This window comes from Pollachius pollachius, assembly GCF_949987615.1.
Source record: "Pollachius pollachius genome assembly, chromosome: 15".
In the NCBI taxonomy this organism is placed as follows: domain Eukaryota; kingdom Metazoa; phylum Chordata; class Actinopteri; order Gadiformes; family Gadidae; genus Pollachius; species Pollachius pollachius.
This window is the reverse complement of record NC_136948.1, coordinates 1,596,280-1,605,287: the sequence shown is the minus strand read 5'-3', so window position 1 is coordinate 1,605,287 and position 9,008 is coordinate 1,596,280. Positions and strand designations below refer to the sequence as shown.

The window sequence follows — 9,008 nt, the reverse complement described above, 5'->3', positions numbered from 1 at the left end:
TCCACAGCCCGCTAAACAGCTGCAATACCAGGCTTGGCCGCTGAGCACTGGTGGATTGCGGAAGTATGCACTGCTCCCGGGGGCCTGGCGTTGCCTCCGTTGCCTCCTCTAAGGAACCCTGAACCCGGCCCTGTTCGTCTCGCGGTAATGAGGTCACCTGTCCCAGCTCGCGCTCTGTTTGCATTGATCAAACTATCTGTTGCTGCGTCTCGTTAAACGTAAACGGTTGGTCTCCCCAACTGTTTATCAGTCTAAGGTCTCAATATGCGGTAATCTTAATAATGGTTAAAAAGTTTAATCATAGCGTGGTGTGAATGTTCCGGTTAACGGTTATGACTGACCGGCGATGGATCTGTTCTTCTGTTCTCCAGGTGAACCGCGAGGTCACGAAAACTTTTCGAAGTAAAACGGGACCACAGGATGTGGAGCAGCTGTGAGTAGTTTATTATCCACGAAGCCGACTTGATATGTTTAATAATGTTAGTTCTAGATGTAATTTGAGTTGAACTGTTTTAAATTTGTGTTTCCTTGTGGATATGGGTCTGTTTTGTCTGATGTCTTGGCAAAGTCATATTTTAATTGAACCCTTGAAGGTTTTTTTGGTTGTGTTCTCCTTTTTGAAGGATTTTTGATTTAATATTTTAATCAAAATATTATGTCTTCTATTCCTCAAACAGTTGATTGAAAATAATGTATGTATGACCTATAATATTGGCTTATTGATTTGGATAGCTCTTTGCATTGAAATGATTGCATTGAAGAAATTCTGTTAGTATTGGAACACGCCCCAGTCTGACTCAGCAGAAACCATGGACCTATTAAAGGCAGAAACTCGACTCATGGAAGCACGAGACCTCAATCAAACTTTAAAATGGCCTTCATCATAAGAGTGTTAAAGTAGGCGGGAAAATGACGGCGTACAATGCCTCTGTCTGGCTAGATAGGCGGTAGAGCGACAGAACTGAATTGAATGTGAAAGAATAAGTCACTTATAAGCTATTCACATGGAAGTCAAATGAGGATTGTTGAAGCGCAATCTTTGAAGTTAAATGGGATAGAATATATCTAGCTTTTTTACATGACACATTTTCATTGGATGATGCACTAATTAAATCAGGGCCCCGCTTCGTGTTAAATTAGCTCACCTGTGGCGGCTCGCTCTGTTTGCTTTGATCCATCTGCTGCCGAGTCTCGTTCAGTAATCAATAAATTATATGTTGGTTTCCCCAACCGTTATCAGTCTAATGTCTATTATATCAATACACGGTAATCTTATTAATGGTTAAGACCTTGAACCATGATGTGGTGGGAATCTTCCGGTTACCGGTTATGACTGACCGATGATGGATCTGTTCTTCTGTTCTCCAGGTGAACCGCGAGGTCATGAACACTTTTCGAAGTAAAACGGACCACAAGATCTGGAGCAGCTGTGAGTAGTTTATTATCTACAAGGCCGACTTGATATGTTTAATGTTAATTTGGGATGTAATTGGAGGTGAACTGTTTTATATGAGTGTTTCCTCGAGGATATTGGACTATTCGGGTGGTGTGAGTGGATGTTGGTCTTCATGTTGGTTGTGTGGCTGATTTCAGAGGGTTAGTGTCAATGCGTTGGTCCAGTCATGTATTAATTGAACCCTTAATGGTTGCATCAGTGGTTGTTTTGGGATTTGTGTTTAAGGGTTAGTTAAGTCAAAAAAATATTGGTTTCAAGTTTTAATGACATTTCTATGTTTAACTAGAATAAGTTTGAAGATTGAAGCTCACTGACTTCCATGGTAAAAAAGTTGATTGAAAATATCAAAAGCTTAATAACGAACTGTTTTTTTTACTTGAGTAGGTGACCCTAGAAATGTGGGATTAGATGGTTGCCAAAGAGGAACGATTGAATAGTTTAAATGAACAGTGAACATGAAGCAATGTTGCCACTGTTTTCAGTCGTTAATTTATACTCTGAAACTGATCAGCTCGTTGCACTCCTTCACAGGTCAAGAAGAAGAAACGCATTCTGTGAGTATCCCAATTGAACCATGAAGAAGAAACTGCGAACTGTAAGTCCAGATTTTTCCTTTTTGGGAATCATTTTGGCCTCCTGTTTGGTCTGGTTGGTCAGGGTTGATAGGTGAAGATTGATGTAGTTAAAAGTAGTGCAGTATAGGTTCTAAGTGAATGGTGTACGACTAGTTGGATTTCTATGGGTAAAGCTATAACATACTCCAGGGTTGTGTTCAGATTTTCTTCTGCCCACTTCGCCACTACTTTCCTGAACCTTGCATCACTTTACGCGTGTGTTGTCTTACTGATGGGGGTCTGGTCTGAGCGATCAGAGATGCATGCTAGGGTACTGTGCTGTCTGAAGTCTACAGTTCTGTAGACGTGCCCCCTCAGGGGAAACCAAGTGTTTAAGAGGCCGTCGTAACGTCAGTTACGTGAAGGGGAATGTCTATCAAGATGGTGATGGGACTCCCCTGAGGAGAAACTCATGGGGCAAGATGGGAGGGCTCCTCCTCTCAGCAACTAGAACACAACCTGGTTCCTGCACCTGAGAACCATGGAGCACATTTCAACGTTCCCCTCCATACATCTTGAAGCCGTAGCGATGGTTTCTCTACCTCCACAGCTGGAGTAGAGCACTATTGCAGCTCAGAATGGGTCCTTGTTGGGATCTTTCCAGGTCGGTTTCTGATTTGAGGGGACCCATCTTCCAGGCCCAGCTGGCCTGGCCCATTACTCTGCAGTACAGCCTGAGAAAGACTTGCATCTGAGCCAGCAGAGGGCTCATCGGCCTGCTGCTCAGATGGGATGAAGAGGATCCTGCTGTTGAAGACTCACCACCCCTCCACTGGGTGGTCCTTCTCAACAGACCACCTACCTCACCCCTTCCATCCAATCCTGTCCCTGTCCTCGCGCTCATTAAGCGGCACCATTTGTATGTGAACATCACTGAGGACAGTACTGAACAATGTTTAACCATGAGTATGATGATGGGTACGGCTTGGCTCAGGAGGTAGTGCGGGTTGGCTTGTAACCGGAAGGTTGCTAGTTCGATTTACGGCTGCTCCTAGTGTAGTGCAGAGATTTCCTTGAGGAGGACACCTAACCTGAACTGTGTTAAATGCCAAATGTCCTAAATGTAAATAAAAGTTTGTTTATACTACTTGTTAATAAAGTCTTTAATTTGTATTTCTTTCACACGTGTGCGCCTGGTCAGAGTTTGACCATGCATGGGGTTCATGTGTCATTTTAACATGCAAATGGTTCATGTGCGCGTGGTCAGCTTTTAACCTGGCAAATGGTTCTTTGTGTGAGTGGTCAGCTTTTAACCTGGCAAATGGTTCTTTGTGTGAATGGTCAGCTTTTAACCTGGCAAATGGTTCTTCGTGTGAGCGGTCAGCTTTTAACCTGGCAAATGGTTCTTTGAGTGGTCAGCTTTTAACCTGGCAAATGGTTCTTTGTGTGGTCAGCTTTTAACCTGGCAAATGGTTCTTTGTGTGGTCAGCTTTTAACCTGGCAAATGGTTCTTCGTGTGAGTGGTCAGCTTTTAACCTGGCAAATGGTTCTTTGTGTGTGAGTGGTCAGCTTTTAACCTGGCAAATGGTTCTTCGTGTGAGTGGTCAGCTTTTAACCTGGCAAATGGTTCTTTGTGTGTGAGTGGTCAGCTTTTAACCTGGCAAATGGTTCTTTGTGTGTGAGTGGTCAGCTTTTAACCTGGCAAATGGTTCTTTGAGTGGTCAGCTTTTAACCTGGCAAATGGTTCTTTGTGAGTGGTCAGCTTTTAACCTGGCAAATGGTTCTTTGTGAGTGGTCAGCTTTTAACCTGGCAAATGGTTCTTTGTGAGTGGTTAGCTTTTAACCTGGCAAATGGTTCTTTGTGAGTGGTCAGCTTTTAACCTGGCAAATGGTTCTTTGTGAGTGGTCAGCTTTTAACCTGGCAAATGGTTCTTTGTGAGTGGTCAGCTTTTAACCTGGCAAATGGTTCTTTGTGAGTGGTCAGCTTTTAACCTGGCAAATGGTTCTTTGTGAGTGGTCAGCTTTTAACCTGGCAAATGGTTCTTCGTGAGTGGTCAGGGTTCTAGTCCCCTCAAGATTTAAACTATTGCTTTAGGTGGAGGCCTATTATATGTTTTGACTTTTCAGCTACGTTTCTGCATGAGTTCAGCCCGACCAAATCACCACGGAAACAAAGTGAGTGGTACAGGCTGATTAATGCCAACAGGTTCAGATCGTCACAGCAAACAAGGTCTACAATGGGAAGGAGCAATGGATGCCTGAAACAATGGATGATGGCCTCCGGATGGACAGAAGTTTGGAAATGTACCAAAAGATCTTTGGAAATAGTTACTTAAGCATGAGAGTCCACGACGTGGCTGCCCTTCTGAACCCCGGAGGATGATTGCTTGCGGGCCCTGTGGATCAAGACTTTTGTGCTGAGATGAAAGCCTTTCTCAGGCCGAGTTATAATTTACAGGTCCACTTGATTCAGAAACCAACCTTGGAAACATCCCAACCATGGTCCTCTTCAAGCTGCAGTTATGCTATTCTTCAGAGGAGGAGGTAAAGAAACCTTCACTGGGGCTTCAAGATCTATGAAGAGGAACATTGAAATTTGCTCCATGGTTCTCAAGTAGCAGCTAGGTTGTATTCTACTCACTAACCGTTGGAGCCCCCCCATCCTACCCTTGGTGTCTCTCTTTGGGTATTCCCTCTCACGGTCCTGAAGGATGTTCCAGTTTGTGTAACTGATGTTACGACAGCCTTTGAACACTTGGTTTCTTCTGAGGGGGTACATCTACAGAACTGTGGTCTTCAGACGGCATATTATCCTACCATGCATCTCTGGTCACCAAGACCACACACAGATCAGTTAGGCAACAATCATGCAATGTGAATGCAACGTTTGGAGAGTAGCAAGGAAGTGGACAAAAGGTGTAAGAGCATGTCATGTCTGTAGCTCTGTCAAGGGGAGGGAAGATTAATGGTTAATTTTAGTACGTTGTTCCTCTAAAAAATACACTTTATACCTGTACATATCTAGATAATTTACAAAAGTGGTCTGAGATGAGGGATGTCAGTTAAAGATATTCAGGTTAAATGTGGTTACCAGACATGATGGTTATAAGTTTATTGTACAGTTCTAAGCCTTGTTTATTGTTAGTCAATTTGTTAGACGGGAACTGTGTAGTTAAAATTATTAGTTCTGTACATAAACCAACAGCAACAAACTACTAGATCGACTCAAGGTAAGTCTGTTGGCTGTATTGTGAAATGAGACGATGGACCCCAAGATCTTCATCCTCGTTCAGCTCAAGGTGAGGTGCTGGTTACGTTACTTATTGCTGGTTTGGTTTGTACTGGAATATTGGTATTCCAGTTGAAAGGTGTTGAGCTTTCTGCAGAGGTCTTAGATGTGTCCAGTTTGTGACCCTCTAATGCTGCAGTGCGGTGTATGAGCTTGCTGTGTCCTTTGAGCAAGAGGCGTAGTGCAGAACATAAGAGGCCCATATGGGCGCTTTATTTGGTTTCATTATGATTGGCATTGATTTCATAAAACATTCTAGCACCAAAATCAGTTGTTGGTTGGATGTTGAGTGACCTGATCAGGGGAACTGGCATTATGAGCAGAATTTGCATTACCTCATCACTAATGAGTTCACACTATTGGGTCATCTGGCAGTACGAGTAGGATTGGCATTTGCGTAATCTCATCACTAACGAGGGTAACCTATTGGGTCATCTGGCAGTACGATCAGGATTGGCATTTGCGTAACCTCATCACTAATGTGTTTACACTATTGGGTCCTCTGGCAGTACCCGATTTCTATCTGTAACCATCTGGCATATTTGTCTTGTGCTTTAGGTAGGGCATAATTCTAAAACGTAACATTAGTTGCTGAATTGCGTTTATCGTTAAATTTTACCTACGACTTGGATAACTGCGCTGTACTTAAGTCAACTGACTCTCACTGCGTACCGAACTGCATTCTTGCGCGCACATTTTTGAATCGCGAATAAGATCGGAGACAATTTGGCATTTTCCTACTACGGAATACGATCATCCCAGCAGCTGAATGTGGCCAAGTATCATTTTACTATTAAATGAACTATTGATACTGCTAGTGAGGTAAATATCTGGGCTGTGAGTTTCAGTTAAATTGCAAGGAATTACTTTTTTACTATACTTTTGTGGGCAAATAGTTAGGTAACCTTCTGAAATTAATCAACAGCTAAAATCATGGAACCATGTCCTACATGCTTATACAGTAATATGGACTAAACTGTACAGAGCTGAACTTGTAGCTGTAGTTTGTGTCCCAAGGTGTCTGCCTCCACACCTCCCTGCTGTCACCACTGGTCTAAGAAGTCCATAAAGGTTAGGTAAGGGCACTTTCAGTTTCAGGGCTTGGGCTGAATAACTTTTTGTAGTTGATGCAGTCTCTTCTAGACTTCAGAAGTAAAAGGAATTGTTCAATGTTGTCATTTGCATAAATCAAATGGTACAGCTGGTCAAATATGGTAATTGTAGCATAAGAGTAGCAATTAAAAGTTGCTGCATCACCTCCCGTATCTGGTGGTTGTTACCATGTGATCCCAGAGTGTGATGTTATATTGGCGTTGTGATGTCTTGTTTTTAAAGTGATGAATGTTGTGTCAACAGTGGGGGCGGGCGCAACTCCAGTACTTGCTTTCTTGAACCTGTATGATGCACAAGATGTTGATCCGACCGCACAGGTGAGCTTTTGATATGGACGGTTTCACATTGATGCCGCCGTATTTACCCATCTTTAACATTATGACCTTCCCAAAGTGAACTCTGCAGGGTGGTCGGGAAGGCTGTAGATGTGGAGGACGGAGCGGTGAGCCAGGCTCACCAGTGTAAGTGGCATTTGATTGTGTCATTTAACTTGCTGTTGTGATACTATGGAATATATTTGCTCTGATGTGTCAATGTTGCATCCATTTCAATAATGATAATTGAGTTACAAGGATTTCTATTGGAGAATATGCTTGATTAGGATTGGTTCAGTACCTTCAGTGTGTGTAAGTTCGCCTTTCTTAAGTCGGCCAACCTGTATGTCTCTAGTTAATAAATAAAGCTAGGAAGTTATAGCACAGCTATTTAGTTATAGCACATTGTCTTCCGAGATTGAATCACATGTACATCCTGTATGAAACAAGACGGCTGTGATCGTGTTCATAAAGATGCTGTCTGACTTCACAGGATCTCCTGGGCAAGGCATGGGGCACCAACCGAGGCTGATCACCAAGCTGTTCTGAAACGCCTAAGGCCAGAGATTATTTTAGGTCTTAGTTTTTTGTTTTTTCTTAGTGGTAGTTCTGATTTTCATTCTGTGAAATTGTGATATGTGATATGAGGTAATAGCTTGGGTCATCTGAGTAGTTAGCTATTTTTGCCCCTATTGCTGCTTCTGCCACTATAGTTTATACATTACTCAATAAGTTGAAATGTAAAGTTAAAGTTGGATATTTTTTACCGCTTTACAAGTGCAACGGTGTTTCTTACCAGATGTTAGACCGAGCTACCACTGTTGTTACCAGACATTGAGGTGAAACCACCGGTTTGTTACCAGACATTGAGGTGAAACCACCGGTTTGTTACCAGACATTGAGGTGAAACCACCTGTTGTCCAGAATAGGACCCGTGGTGGAGGGCAGCTAATGGGGAGCAGTGCTGGAGGACCTGCTGGGAAGGATATCCCTCGTGGGGTAAAGACACCCGTCTCTGAGGTGATTATCACACTCACCTCAATGCAATATAGAGTACTACTACTGCTAAACGAGCCACTTAACCTCTCCTACATCTCTCTTCAGCCATCCTTTCGACCAAAATTATTTTGGGAACATTCCCTGGGTATATATTTTTATTTAGCCTCTTAGTCATTTCTCTTCTAGATGTGAAGGCTGCAGAGGACCCACCAGGATCCCCTTGGAGGACAACAATTGGACTACGTAAGGTCTTTGGAAGGTAAATGACAGATGTTGGTCAACATTGAATTCTCATAATCTCGTCATGTCACAACCAGAAGTGCAGTCTTGAATTCACACTTTTAGATTCCTGAGTTACAAATAACTGAAGATGGTTGGTCCTACACAATGATTTCCAGAGTATCTATGTTGGGGCAGGTTTCAAATAGGAAAATAAATCTCTATTCATCTTTTACACTCCATCCAGCACTACAGTTCAGAATGACTTCCAAAGAATGAAGCCCACCCACCCATGGTCCAGCTAGTGGTGTTCACCAGACCAGGAACCCTGAGACCTGAAGGAGGAGCCATGCATCTGGAGGAACAGCATGAGGCTACCTGCCAAGTATTACTCGTAAGTTGGCATAAACTGTGTAGTTTACCGTATTTTCCGCACTATAAGGCGCACTTAAAAGCCGGTAATTTTCTCAAAAAACGACAGTGCGCCTTATAATCCGGAGCGCCTTATATATGGATCAATTGGTTAATTGGTTGATCCATACTGGTTGTAAACGGCGCTCTGTCGAAATGTTTCAGTATGAAAAACCAATAAAAACAATTTAATAATAATAATAAAATGTTTCACTACGACTACGATAAAGCCACACCGCTTGCAGCATTACGGCTATCGTAGTCAGTGCACACAGCATTTTACTGCGCTTACTCACGGAAGGTCACACTATACGATCACAGAGCCAGGAAATCGGGCGGAAGACTGGCCACACTACAAGATTCGAGGGTGCGATGCTCTACTTTGTATCATTCACGTTTGCAAGATATTTAAAAAATCTAAGGTTTGGATCTGCGTAATTGTGTTTTACTTTTTTGTCATAAAGGTTCCAGTTTTATATCTGCTAAATGCAGCAACTCGTCCTCACAGTTGCGTTGCGCGTGACGAGCTATACAATTAGCACAGCTCCATCTAGTGGATGCATAACGCATCCCCAGTCAAACGTTTGACTGCAGTATCTTCTATGCTATGCGCCTTATAATCCGGTGCGCCCTATTTATGAAAAAAGTTTTAA

The 9,008-nt window shown here is 42.8% G+C and overlaps 1 long non-coding RNA gene across 1 annotated transcript; it reads left to right on the top strand.

Moving 5' to 3' along the window:
- Positions 1-7,560: 7,560 nt before the first annotated feature.
- LOC307086641 lies at positions 7,561-8,324 on the top strand. The gene is made up of 3 exons (XR_013812450.1): positions 7,561-7,746; positions 7,912-7,984; positions 8,192-8,324. It is a non-coding gene; the product is annotated as an uncharacterized lncRNA (long non-coding RNA).
- Positions 8,325-9,008: the final 684 nt, after the last annotated feature.